Source organism: Stenella coeruleoalba, assembly GCF_951394435.1.
Source record: "Stenella coeruleoalba genome assembly, chromosome: 4".
NCBI lineage: Eukaryota > Metazoa > Chordata > Mammalia > Artiodactyla > Delphinidae > Stenella > Stenella coeruleoalba.
The window spans coordinates 9936357-9951947 of NC_137149.1; the positions used below are offsets into that span (position 1 = coordinate 9936357).

General features: G+C 32.5%; 1 long non-coding RNA gene across 1 annotated transcript in view; it reads right to left on the minus strand.

Moving 5' to 3' along the window:
• Positions 1–3714: 3714 nt before the first annotated feature.
• Positions 3715–15591, minus strand: part of LOC307185787 — an 84088-nt gene continuing 72211 nt past the window's right edge. The window contains exon 3 of the long non-coding RNA XR_013828174.1: positions 3715–3820. This is a non-coding gene — a long non-coding RNA (uncharacterized lncRNA). The remainder of the gene's footprint in view (positions 3821–15591) is intronic.

Consider the following 15591-nt stretch of genomic DNA (forward strand, 5'->3'; position numbering starts at 1 on the left):
AGAGATCTCTGTAGGATTAATTAGCCTGGAAAGTCTTTGTGGAAGATACAATGATTGTACAGGCTCTTGAATAATGGTAGGGTTTCTATAAAATATATGAGGCAAAGGAAACTTGGAAGGTTTTAGGATATACAATCTTACGGTATTGGGGATTAATCAAGAAGAATTTACTAAAATTCCTTCATTAGACCACAGCAGTAATTCAAGTGTGAAGTAAGAGTGGAGTCTCTGAAGGGATAAAAGTCTGATTACTTATGATAAGTAGATTACATAAAATAAAGGCAATAGATTTGAAGAATTTTGACATAAAGCTGAGGGCAAAAGTATCCAGTAAAAGCTTCTTTTCCCCCCTAAAGTGAGTAAAATCAAAGTTTGAAGAGAAAGGGGATAATACATATCTTTCATTTGAGAATAAAAGATGTTGGAGGAGAATGAGGTAAATAAGAGAGCAAGTTTTTTGTTACTGTTGTGTGATTTTTTAATAGTTCAAGAATGTGTAGAGTTGGAGACAACATTCAAATTGGGCTTTCCAAAGAAGAAATTAAAGAAAGATCAATTAGGTAATAAATATCACTTTCTAGCATAAAGATGTTTTTCTATTTTGTGACATTTTAAAGTTTTATTTAATTACATCTAAGTCTTTGAAATTGGGATTCCTAATTTAGCTTGTCATGTTTTGACTTCCTTTGAATCTATTTACTATGTGTGTCTCATTGCCTAAAATATCTAGTACTTAAGTTAACCTAAGTTAACTGATCCCTAAAATATGCTTAACTGGAGTTTTAGTCACTAATGTGCTATTGCTTTGGTATTACTGACTGCAGTTCAATTAAAATCAATTAAGTTCATCTCAAAATGAAAGAAAATTTTACCTTGCACTATCATATCAGAAAACCAAATATGTAGAATTTACCTCACAATGGTGATCAAGGCAGAACAACAAAATACAGACTAGAGTCACGTGTAGAAATGATGTTCTACTTAGAAGACTAAAGGAGCAAAAGTATGAACTTGTGTATGATCATAAGGTATAACCATTCCCTTCTGTAATTATTTTATTCTTCCCTTTAGATATTAATTTTGGAAATTTACAATATTGTTGACTTTTTCCATCCACTGACAATGTATGTTTATGAATGAGGTACAAATCCTAAAGTATATCTTCTCAGGCTTTCAAAGTGATTTGAGAAGGAAGAGTAATGCCTACAGTAGCTATGTTTGTGACCAAAAACTCAAAATACCTGTCTCAGGTATTTGAATACCATTACACCAAGATTTAGATTCCTTTTCCTACCTATTTCTGTGTAAATAGCTTAATAATGTACTATGTATGCATTTCTTCCTATAGGGCCCAATATCTTTTTTTTTTTTTTTTTTTTTTTTTGCGGTACGCGGGCCTCTCACTGTTGTGGCCTCTCCCGTCGCGGAGCACAAGCTCCGGACGCGCAGGCTCAGCGGCCATGGCTCACGGGCCCAGCCGCTCTGCGGCATGTGGGATCTTCCCGGACCGGGGCACGAACCCGTGTCTCCTGCATCGGCAGGTGGACTCTCACTGCGCCACCAGGAAAGCCTGGGCCCAATATCTTTTTAAGAACATTCTCCAAAGTAATTCAAATTGATACTAAGATCCATCCATTATATCCCTTATTAGGCCATCCAAAATTTTTTGTTGGCATTCATTGAAATATCTTCTAAATTGATTACTTTCCTTTAGATAAGTGATAGGTTTCTTAAGCATTTGCTTTGTTTCTTAAGACTTAATTTATTCAATTACTTAACTTTTAACATTAATATATGTAATAATTCATTCAGGTTAATAGTACACTGTTGCTTTCTTTTGTCGATGATTCACCTTCCTTTTTATCATAATGTTCGTCAAATTTAGTTGGCTTGCAGCATATTGAATACTTGTTTTTTTCCTATGTACACTTCACATGATATAAACACTTCACAGATAATTGCTATTGTGCATACACTTTCAGCTACATTTGACATCTGCTAAATAAAATATTTGATGCTAAGGTTCAAGAAACATAGTGATCATTCCTTCACAGATTCACTCTTAACTTCCTTTAGACTAACAAAGTCATATTCAGTATTCATTCATGAAAAAAGTATAAAGCATATTCTGAACATCTATCATGATATTTTTAACATTAAAATATTATCTATTTTTTCAAAGTTACAAATTAAAAATTTTAATTTCTAACAGTAACCTACAAAAATACAATAGAAGTATTTGGCTGAGACTTTAAACAGATTTAAACACATGTAATCATATTGTATTCAGACAGGTACTTAATAATGCAATTATCAATATCATATTCCTGATATGATTTACATGTTAATACTTAATCAGAAGTTAGAGTGTTAATTTCCTAAACAACAAAAAATACCTCACTATTAGTTACAGAAATAAATTTTCCTCTAAAATAAATACTCTATCATCTTAAGATTTTCAACACACTGAACTATAAGGGTTACTCCTACTGCCACTCACTGGCCCAATCCCCTAAAAAACTGATAACCAAGCATATATTCATCTCAGTTAGATTAAATAATGCTCTCTGAGAAAACTGTCAAAAGAAACCAAATCCTTTTAAAAAGAAAAGGTGTCTAAGGTGGTGAAGAAGCACATGAAAAGATGCTCAACATCACTAATTATTAGAGAAATGCAAATCAAAACTACAATGAGGTATCACCTCACACGGTATGGAGGTTCCTTAAAAAACTAAAAACAGAGCTACCATGCGATCCAGCAATCCCACTCCTGGGCATATATCCAGAGAAAACCATAATTCTAAAAGATACATGCACCCTGGTGTTCATTGCAGCATTATTTACAATAACCAAGGCATGGAAGCAACCCAAATGTCCATTGACAGAGCAATGGATAAAGAAGATGAGGTACATATATACAATGGAATATTACTCTGCCATAAAAAAGAACGAAATAATGCCATTTGCAGCAACATGGATGGACCTAGAGATTGTCTTACTGAGTGGAGTAAGTCAGGCAGAGAAAGATAAATATCATGTGCTATTGCTTATATGTGAAATCTTAAAAAAAAAAAAGGTGCACATGAACTTATATACAAAACAGAAATAGAGTCACAGATGTAAAAAACCAAATTTATGGTTACCAGGGGGGAAAGTGGGGGAAGGATAAACTGAGAGATTGGGATTGACATATACACACTACCATATGTAAAACAGGTGACTAATAAGGACCTACTGTATAGCACGGGGAACTCTACTCAGTACTCTGTAATGACCTATATGGGAAAATAATCTAAAAAAGTGTGGATATATGTACATGTATAACTGATTCACTTTGCTCTACAGCAGAAACTAACATAACATTGTAAATCAACTATACTCCAATAAAAAAAAAATTTTTAAGGCGTTTAGAAATCTCCAAATAAAATCTCACTGATGCCTGATCCTCTGTTGGAGACTATGTGTTTCATCAAAATACATATATCGAAGCCCCAACTCCCTGTGTGGCTATATTTGGAGATGGGGCCTCTAAGGAAATAATTAAGGTTAAATTAAGTCATAAAGGTAAGACCTTGATCCTATAGGATTAGTGTCCTTATAAGAAAGAGACAAAGAGTGCTTGCTCTCTCCACATCCATGCACTGAGGAAAGGCCATGTCAGAATATAACAAGTAGGTGGTCATCAGCAAGTAAAGAAGAAAGGTCTCACCCGAAATCCAATCAGCTGGAGCCTTGATCTTGAACTTCAAGCTTCCAGAACTGTGAGAAACCAGAAATCCAATCAGCTGGAGCCTTGATCTTGAAATTCTAGCTTCCAGAACTGTGAGAAAATAAATCCCTGTTGTTTAAGTCACCCAGTTTACAGCAACTTTTTATGGCAGCATGAGCTGCCTAATACATCTTTTAATGGTGTGTTACCCCCACTTAATTCCTGATACATGAACAATTTTCATCTTTTTTTTAGGGTATCACCATTGAGTACAAATCAGATTCACCAGGCATATGAGGAGATCCTTTGAAATGAAAGATGCCAAAGGAAGGTATAAAAGTAATTTTGAAGAAAGAGAACAATGTAGAGGACATGACAAAAGCATAATATTAAAATTAAACAATAATTGCTATCTTCAGAGAGATTAAAAACGATGAGATAAAATGATACAATAAGAAATATATATTCAACAATTAGAGAAATATCGTTGGAAATCAAAAACATAATACCATTTAAAGTTTGAAAGATTGAAAGGTAAAATTTAGGAAATAATCGAAAAGTAAAATAAAAACATAAAGTATTTACATATTTTCCGTGACTTCTTGGGCTGTAACTGGGAGATATTTTTAATCAAAATAAGAGAATGAACTAAGAAAAAGCAAGATAGGGAGTTCAGAAAACAGAAGGTCAAAGACAGGAGACAGGCAGAAGTATTTCCTGGATGATGGTGATAGAAAATGCTAAAATGTCATTTCTGTAGCAGGTGTTAAGAGTTCACACTTTGAGAGTGGAGGGATTCCAGAAAGTTATATCCAGTTGTGTGCTGGTGAATGTCGGCCAACTTTCAAGAAAAGTAAATAAATATAAACCCCATTTTGTAGCATTTGCTGATTTCTGTGGCATAAACACTCCTAACCAGGGCTGAAAATGTGACATCACTGACCTCTGATTTGGGAAGAGATTTGCACAATCGGTTCTCAAGAGCTGGTTCGAGCCAGCTTCAGCCACTACTTACAGTCAAGGAAAAAGTAATGCTGAGCAAGTAAATTATCTTACCTCTTTGACCATTAAATAAAGGTTTTTTTATATTCCATAGGAGTGTTTTAGGATGAATTAATTATGGACATATAGAAAACTAAACAAAAGAGAGAACAAGGTAGTTATTAACTCCAGGAAGGTCAACAAGTAAACTGACAACCCAGAGGAGAAAATGCAATATAATTATTGATTTAAGCAAAAGCTGATATAATTATGTTAGCAGGAGCACCAAAAAAAAAAAAGTGAAGGTTGGAAAGTGTAAAAGTTTTAAATCTTTTTAGTGGAAAAAATCAATGGATAATATCCAAAATTTAAAAAATAAGAGAGAGACTTAAAAGCACACACAAAAAAGTATTATAAGAAATAGCCTGAATAATTATAAGTTAACTCTAGGGAATAAAAGGCAGGGTAAGGAATGTGTTTTCCTCTTAGAAGCCTCATGGTACTATTTGTGCTTTTAGTCTACATGTATTTTTGACAAAATTAAATTTAAAATTGGATAAACACCACATAATGTGTTATTTTTAAAATAGGAATGTGTTCTGTTGTAAATAACGTTATTTCATTTTAAAGTATTACTCCAATTTTTTTTAAATGTATGGAAATATGGAATCAAGAATTTGGAAGAGGTAGCATATCCATTACAACTCATGAAATGACATTGTCTAAAACATTTCTAATATGGTCATAATAGCATGCAGACTTTCTGTTTAGTACTTCTGTAACCTCTGGCTCTGCTCATTCCAACCGTTATTGGTCTGCAGCTGGGAAAACAGCCTCCAGTTGAGGGGCCAATGCCCATCTTGCTTATTGCCTTTTCTTGACTCCAGCTCTCACTCCTCCCTTTCTTGGGTCAGTAGGTTCTTCTAAGACTTCTTCTAGCTATTTTCTACTGTATTTCTTAGGAAGGAAATTTATAAATTGTCTCAATGTCATTCTTCATTTGGGCTCTTTGTCAATTTATCTGCTGTCATTCCTATAATTGTGAGCCATTTGAAATTCATTTTTTGCTTGTTTCCTAAGCTAATTCATCATGCTTTTCTATTTTTCTTCCTTTGCTCATTTCCATCAGTTTTTGAGATTAGTTTTGGGAATAAAGGGACTGTTACTGTTTCATAATTCCTATTGGTTTTATGTTGGTCTATAATACGTAAGAAAAACAAATACTGAAAAAAAGCAAAAATAAAAAAATTATTCAAATAAAAATCGTTGTTTTGTACAAAGCATATATTACAATAATGTAAATTACTTTATGAGCAAAATAGGGCCATATTTCAGTTCTCAAGCCCATAGTAAATATGAAAATGCTGGCCTATATTTTGATATAGTAACAAAAGTCTCTCCAGAAACCTGTGAAAATTACAGCAAAGTCATTTGATAGTCTTTCTTTCCTATAATTTCACTTGTGTACAACTTTATTGCCCTTTTTAATATTAACTCTATATCATAGATTGTTCTCTTTTATATATACTCAGTTTCTTCCATTATTCTTGAAATTTTAGATACTTTCACATATCTATGAGCAAGTTGTATTTTTCTATTTTTTAGAAAATCAGTTTTATGCCCACATTACATTAACATGTTCATCTAATTTCCTAACATTTCACTCCTGAGGTATTTTTGTTTCCACTATATGTGTTAAGCATCCAATATAACATTTTATATTTTAAAGTTTCAGGGGAAAATATCTCTTACATAAATTGTCAAATATTCATCAGAATCCATTTTAAAAAATATTGATATGACAGGAGCTAAGTTTATTTATTCGTTTATTCTACAAATATTACTCAAGTAGCTCCTATATGCTAATACAATTCCAGAATTTGCAATAGATTAGTGAACAAAACAGGTACACATCTTGCTCTCACCAAGTTCTCAGTTAACACAACATTGATAAAACTTACTTATAGTATTTAAATTGTATTAATGCACCCTAAATTCTTTTACTTCTTCATTTTTCAAAGTTAAAAATTCGTTGCTTTGCAACTCTGTGAGGTTTCACTAATCAAAGTTTTTTTATAGCTTAATGCTAAGAATTACTCAAGCTGTCTAATATTAATTATCACTTGAGGTAATACAATGCAGGCATGTTTACTTTTCAGTTTGTGAAAATTAGCATTAGTTTTAGTATTCCAGTAAACTCAGAGGATATTTATTGCATGCTTTACTTCATTTAATTAATCCAGTTGTGTCTCATATGCATAATATAACAACAATTTTAGCCCAAGTGTTCTTTTTTTTTTTAAACATCTTTATTGGAGAGCCAGAAAAAAAAAGGCATAGTGCATTTAGTCATACTGTAAGGACCTAAAGTAACATTAAAAAACCACTTGGTAGGCATTAACATATATACTCTACCAAGTGGTTTTTTAATGTTACTTTAGGTCCTTATACAGTATGACTAAAAGCACTATGCCTTTTTTTTCTGGCCCTCAACTCTAATGTGATAAAGGAATATTTAAATGGTTCAAGGTTTACAGTTGCCAAAGATATTATTCAATACAAAATTTTAAGAAAAAAATAACCCAAGGATTTCAAGGAAGTTCTAACTTCATTATCGTGCACAATGGTTTACCGTTTGATATACAAATTTGACTAAATTTATCTACAATAGAACCTGTGTTTTGCCAAAGTAATGAAATTATATCTGAGCAGCTGCCATGTTCCTTAGGGAATTTTCAATGTGGATCCAAAGTGTTCCTTGATATTATATATCACATATAAATAAATATGTTGTACTATGAATCACAAGGACTTAGTGGTCACTGTAACAGAAGGTTCTGGATCTGATATCAAGACATCAGTCTTACTCCTGACTCTGCCTGGTAACTCAGTTTGAGGTACTTGCCACTTTGGATCTCATGTTACCATTTATAGAATGAGGTGACTAGTTAGAAAATCTCTAAAGTAATCACAACTGGCTCTAAAATCTAATATTACACATTATGTGTGTATATGTTTACAAACATATTGTCATATATATTATTATTTAAAATATTGTTATATATAATATATAACATATATATATATATTACATATACACACATATGAAAAATTAAAAGAAATGACCAAAACATTAGAAGCACAATCCAAAATGTTGGTGACTCTTCTAAGATTTTAATTAAAATATCAAAAATTATAGCTGTCAGGTAGAACTGACTCCTCAATGCCCCAGGAGACAGTATAATGCTGTGGGTAAAAGAGAATGTCTCTGGAATTAGGTTGTAACCAGATTTCTCCATGTACCAACTAATGCAGTCACGTTGGTGTCAATAACTAGAACATAAGTTTGCTACTGGAATAGATGACTTAATATATGCAGAAGGCATTGAAGTCTTCCGGGCACACAGTAAGCATGCATAAATGCTAACTCATATTATTATTTCCATCAACATCATTGTTAAAGAAAAGCTTCAGAAAGTCCTTGCAAAATTGTATATTTTTAAGAGATTTAATGTATTCTCACAACAATAGAGATTATACCTCTATTAACCACAAGATGGAATCCACCTTCTCATCTATAAAAATTTTGTTTCCTTACTTATAGCAACTGAAATAAGAATATGTGGTAGCCTTGTTATGTGGAATGTGGCTTTCATGATTAATAAGTTTGTTTTATAATATCATTTTTTAGTGTTTCTATCATTTTTCTATTTTAAAAGTATCTGACAATGTAAAAAACTGAGTAAAACATTTAAATGTATGCAGATTCACATATCAAAAATATGAATGATTCAACATATTTAAGATGTGTACACTTTTCTGCATTCTTATTATATGTCAATGAAAGTTTTCTTCAAAAATACTAATCTTTTCTTCATAAAATGCAATATAAACTTAACATTACTGGTAAGGGTAAAGCCAGGATGGAAAGCTAGTATAGTAGTAGGGGGGAGAGAATATTATTTCTTTCATATAACAAAAAAATTGAGTTTTATACATGTTAATTCTCAAGTGAGAAATGTCAGAGGCAGTGAAATTTGCATGCCATTACCACAGCCTTCAAGCAGTAAAATCCCTGGAGAGTTACAGAGTTAAGTGCTTTGTTGCGGGTCTACATTCTACTTGGCAATCTCAGACGACCACTTTCTTTTCTTAAGTATATCCTTCTCATTTTCATGGTAAAGAGTCATGTAAAAAATGCCCATGTGAAAAAATAGAATTGGTTATAGGAATACCATGTGGGAGAAATATCAATATACTTAGCCCAGGCTCTGAGTCATTTAAGTCATATAATGCCCTAAAAAAGACTTCTCTCATGAAAAAGTTGAATGTACCTATTTTGAACCATACAGATTGATATATTTATCTAATTGTGTTGAAGGAAAATATTTTATTAATGCAGGGTTATATATATATACACATATATGATATAGATACATATTTAAATTTCATATGAATATATAATACAGAAGCCTATATTAACAAATAATATATAACATATATAATATTTATTGACAATGTACTCTATTTAGAAATATAATATTATGATATATACACAAACATGCAAGATATATACTGCAGTAATTATATATCTACACATATATATGAAGGAAATCATGATGCATCCCTTGAAATTCTAAGGTTTTACTCTTAAAACTTGTTAAAATTTATGAGATTAACATTCTATTGTGCTTTTTACATCATTCTGTCAAATGATTGTCATGTAGTCAGTTCATGAGTATGATTAGAGAAACAAAGATTTCCTTATTCATGAATTATGTATTATATCATTAATTATATTCCACAGGTGCTTTATATATTAACTCTTTTTAATAGCATAAAAACTGGAAATGCTTTTGATAAAGATATAAATTCAAATGAAATTATACAAAAGCAGTAACATATTTGTTTAATTGTTTTAGTTTTTCTGTAGTATTCATTAGTCCAAATCAGATCATTCTAGTTTTTTCCCTAAGCAATAGATCCATCTAATGTTAACTTTTCTTAACCAGTTAACAAATATTATAGTAATTAAGTGTACAGTTTCAAAGGGAAGCTAAGCAGAATTTTACATTTGTATGATATTTATGTATGCAGGCACAAGTCACTTAGTATCATGATAGTTATTTACAGCAGTGCTGAGATGAACATGCCTGTTAGGGAAAATGTAACTTAAATGGTGAATCTATTGTAGAAAAGATGACTCTGTAGAGGATGTAGAAATGTACCTTGCTGGGAAATTATTTTGCTAGTATGACACTGAGAAAGTGCACGGGATTAGAATCAGATAAAGTTAAATTTTTATCCCTCAAGGACCATGAACTAACTTTTTGACCTTGGTCAAGTAGACCTTTTTCTTAACATCAGTTTTGCTACTGACTGCCCATCTGCCTGGATATTTAGAAGCTCAGTTTCTTCAACAATAAAGTAGGAGTAAAATGCATAAATTTCAATGTTGTAGAGATTACATAATCGTAATAAAATGCTTAGCTCACTACAATGTATTTATCAAAAATCCTGACTTAAATTATGGTCTTCGAGGTTCTATGTACTATGATGAATAAACATAAATAGTATTTATTAATACATCTATTGAGAATGACCGTGTCTCAGAGAGTGGCAAAAGGCAAAATAATACAGTTCCAACTTCACATGTTCATGGAGTTAATAGTCTGCTGGGAAAAACAGACAACAAAAATGAAAAGGATCCAATAATTATATACTTGGAACAAATTATAAATGCTATGCACATAACAAATAAGACATCGTAATGGACATAAATTGAGCAGAGTGAGCAACATCCTTAGATCAGATCATCAATTCTTTTCTAAGGTGTTAATAGTTAAATGGATATAAAGAGATAGAAGAGCAGTGCAAAAAGCATGATGATACGTTGGCAAGGATATGGAGAAATCGGGACTCTTGCGCACTGTTGGAGGCAACGTAGAACGGTGCAGCCACTATGGAACATCGTATGACAGTTCCTCAAAAAATTAAAAATAGAACTACCATATGATCCAGAAATTCCACTTCTGGGTATCCAAAAGAGTATTCAAAAGAATTGAAAGTAGGGTCTGGAAGAATTTTTTGTACACCCATATTCATGGCAGCATTATTCAGAAGAGCCAAAAAGTGGGATAAACCCAAGGGCCCATGGACAATGGATAAACAAATTACGACATGTACATACAATGGATTATCATTCAGCCTTAAAAAGAAATGTGGACACATACTACAACATGGATGAATCTTGACGACATTATGCTAAATGTAATAAGGCAGTCACAAAAAGACAAATACTATATGATTCCACTTATATGAGGCATCTAGGATAGTTAAATTTATAGAAACAGAGAGTAGAATGGTGGTTGCCAGTGGCTGGGAGCAAGTGGGGAAAGAGGACTTGTTCTTTAATTGGTACAGAGTTTCAGTTCTACAAGATGAAAAAGTTCTGGAGAGTTTTTGCACAACATTCTAATATATCAAACACTACTGAACTTTATACTTAAAAATGATTCAGATGCTAAATTTTATGTCCTGTGTATTTTACCACAGTTTTAAAATAATCATGATGATAATGGTTAAACCAAAGGGAATGGCTTTAGTGAATACCCAGAAGAGTGGGGTGGGAAGAAAACAAAACAACTTAGTATTTTCTAAACACTAGAAAGCCAAAGTTTAAGAAGCTTCAGTTGTTAAAGATTATCCCAGGTCTTGTGGGCCATTATTAAGAATTTTAATATCAATCAATATAAAATAAGAATGAATTGAAATGTTCCAGATGAATCAACAACTTGGGAAGACGCCATTTGTTTCTTACTGGGACCCTGACCACCACACAAACTAGTGAAATATCAGAAGGGTGGTCTCTCTATTGAATAACCCAATATAAAATGTCAAGGGTAGTACTGCGGAAAATATGTTATGAGTTCAAGAGAAGGAAAGATAATCATCACTGGCTATATATATACATTTTTTCTTTTTTTTTTTTTGCGGTACATGGGCCTCTCACTGTTGTGGCCTCTCCCGTTGCGGAGCACAGGCTCTGGACGCACAGGCTCAGTGGCCATGGCTCACGGGCCCAGTCGCTCCGCGGCATGTGGGATCTTCCCAGACCGTGGCGCGAACCCGTGTCCCCTGCATCGGCAGGCAGACTCTCAACCACTGCGACACTAGGGAAGCCAATCACTGGCTATATTTATAGCCTTGCTGGGCCCTCTGATAAAACCAGGAAATAACAATAATCACGGCTCCTTGTCATTATTCCTCACACTATACCCAGAGCAGCTCTGTTAGGAGACCTGGGAAACAAAGACATTCAGAAAGATCAATAGAATTTGAAAGGAAGGAAGGAAAGGGAAGATGAAGGAAGGATAAAGATGAGAGGAGGAAAGGAGGAAGAGAGAGTGATATCACATAGCAACAAGGCAAGAGGCGGAATCTAAGGGGAAATTTGGTCAAGATGGTAAATAGACTTTTTAGGAAAAGGTTGTTTAAGTTTCATGTTTACATTGTTTGCATTGCTGCTTGGTAAATGTTCTCCAGCTTCCTAAAACCTCAGATAATCTGCCACATGTACAAATGCCTTGTGTAAGTATTTCCGAGAATAAAAATCAAGGATCCGGTTGAGTTTCTGGTCTGGCTCAGTGAGGTAACTAAGAAAATATAATAACCAGATGAGTAAGAAATGCCTGCGAAAGGGAGTTAGTTCACCAAAAACTGAAACTTCAAACCCCAGAAGACGAACCCCCTTAGGAAGTGACAACGCTTTTAGGAAAGGCTCTGGATTACCCACATGATCTAAGTGAGAGTACCTGAGCCCATCTAAATCCTAGAGGGCAGTGTGACTTCAGCTGACACCTGAATTTAAAATAAATGAATAAAAAGTAGGTCTTGAGTATTCTTGGAGTTCTATTCTGACATTCTTTTATGGAACCCACGAGAGCAGAGAGTGTGTATAGTTCACCAATATTTGCACATGAAATGTGCTCAATAAATATCTGTGCAATGCAGAATAAATACCAATACCACATTTATTACCAAATAATGCCACTTTCTCCATGGGCTTCTAAATTGGAAAACATTTCTTGACAAAATTTCACCCACCCACAATTTTCCTCACTTCAAATGAACACTCTGGGGAGGAGAAGCTGCTTATTATTCTCATGATGAGATTATACAACTTCAACCATTCTCCACTTCAAAAATCGCTAAGGTGTCTTATCCTTCTAATTCATCCAGATTCCTCCTCTCCTCCTTCATCCTCCTTCAATATTGTTTCATAAATATTCTGTTCTCCTAAAGCATCTTCTAATTTCTCCTGTTACTGTGCTTTCCTCCTGCTTTCTGTAAGAATAAATGTCATTTCTTATAAGCATCAATTAAATAAATTATGGACAAATATCTCTGGAATTTGTTAAACTTTTCAGCTATCTCCTTATGCTGGCCTTTTATTATCTATCAAATACCTTGACAAAAATACTGTTTTAAAATTAGTCTCTAAATATTTTGTAAACAGTGCTTATATTTTATACAGTATTAATACAATAGTAAGTATTGGGGTTGGCCAAAAATTTCTTCTGATTTTCCATAAGATGTTACGAACTTTTTGGCCAATCCAATATTTTTAAACACTCAATATGTAGTCTTTTAACAAAGGATTTCTATCAACCTAAAAAATTCAACAAAATTCCAAATGCTTTCATAAGAGATAATTTATGTACTTTGAGAATTTGACTAAATATATCTACTTAGCAGAGTTTTTGTAAGAATCTATTCTATAACTATATAACTCTGCTGGTCCTTATTCCAGTCCAAATGGCACATCTTCAACAAAAGACATTAATTCTTGACATTTACAACATCTGTGTAAGCTTAGGCAAGTTTTGCCCTTATATTTTCTCATCTAAATCACAGAAATTTTATATACTCTGTAAGGTTTTTAATGAAATTAAATATTTAAATCATTATGCACAGAACTGATATTTAATACATATTTTTATTAATTCACTGATTCTGTTTCTCAATTAATTTAAGCCTCTGAGTACAGCTTTTTTCTTTTCACAAATGCTTAAGAAACTTAAAGAAAAAAATATGTTTTAGATTTAGAGTTAGGCAGGGAAGTCTGATACCTACAGATAGATAATAACTTTCAGAACATGAAAATTTGGGAGGATACAAGAGTATTTTCTTGCATCTAGCTTCTAAACTGCAATAGAGAAGCCCTGCTGTATTATTTACATGTAAGGGAACAGAGCCACTTAAGCAGTATAAGACGTTCTGTAAGAGAGTTTTATTTTGTGGATCTCAATGATTTATAGTTGGAAGGCAACAGGACACTGAGACAGAAATCACTGTGTACTAGAACCTCATCTAGAATAAGGCATCTCAGGGTTATCTCAGCTGCAGTACTTTGTCACTCTTCCCCCTAGTGGCTACTATGATAATTACACGATTGGTGTGGCCAGGACAACTGTTTAGATTAGAGGGTATATTTACATGCTAGTTTTCTTGGGGCTGAGACTGCATACATGCATTTGAACTAAAACAACTGCTAAAATCAGTGTAGAACATGAGGGGAGAAAGTAAGAAGTAGTTTAAATTAATTGTCTTAAACATTTCACAAAAGAAATGAGAAGCTTAAGAACAAGAAAGTATTTGTTAGTTATAACTTCATTACTCAAGTTCTGTCAGTTTAAGCAGTATTTTTAAAAGTGTCTTTCTAAACTATCTAACCTCAAGTGAGACTGGATCAAAAATAATATATGACTAATATGCATGTTAGGTAAAAAATAGATGTGATCCTTTAGTTTACTAATTAAAAATTTGAAAAATTTCAGTTATTTTGTTTTCATCAAGTATTACTCTGCTCTACATAGAAAAATATATTTGCAGGAAAATTTATACATGTGATAACAGGAAATATTTCATTGTAAATTTTAAAGTTATGTGTTATATTAATCCTAAGAATATTGGAAATATTAATCATACACAAAAATGGGTAGATCATGTCTGTTCTACATTTAAAATGATTCTAGGATACATGCATCTAACAGTGAACGTGTAAAATGTGTCAAATAAAGCATGAAGTTTAAACAAATTTGTAATGACTAGAATGATTCTACATTCAAATATATTTTAAAGTGTGGATTTCTTGAAGTACAAATATGGATTCATGAAATATTCATTTTCTATAAAAGTAATTTTGTTTGCTAATTTTAACTAATACATTTTCTTTGTAAAAAAAGAAAATTCAGAAAAATATTAAAGTAGTTATTCTCAATACTTAGAGAATCATTAATATTTAGTACATAGTTCTCCACAAATATATACTACTTGCACACACACACACATACAAATACACACATATGTATGCAATTATATATGATTTTAAAAGGTGACATACCATATAAAACTTTTGCAGACACTGGTTTTTCACTTAATATATAATGAGCATTTTCTGTATTTCTAAATATTATTTTAAATTGTGGTTTATAATGGTGGTGTATGATCTTATCATATATGGGTATTATACTTTACCAATCTTTTTCTGCTAGACATTTGAGGTTGTTTCAGCCTTTCACAAAATTATGCCATAAAATTTTTTATTAAAAATCTATACATGGTGCCAGAAACATCCTCCATTAAAAAGGATAAATTGGACTTCAGCAAAATTAAAATCTTTTGTTCTCGGAAAGACACTGCTAATAAATAAAAGGGACAAGCTACATACTGGGAGAAAATATTTGCAAATCACATATCTGAGTATCTAGAATATACAAAGCACCCTTTAAAAGAACAATAAGATAACAAATAACTCAGCAAAACAAAGGGTAAAAAGATATGAACAGACACATTACCAAGAGGAGATCAGGATGTCAAATGAGACCATGAAAATATGT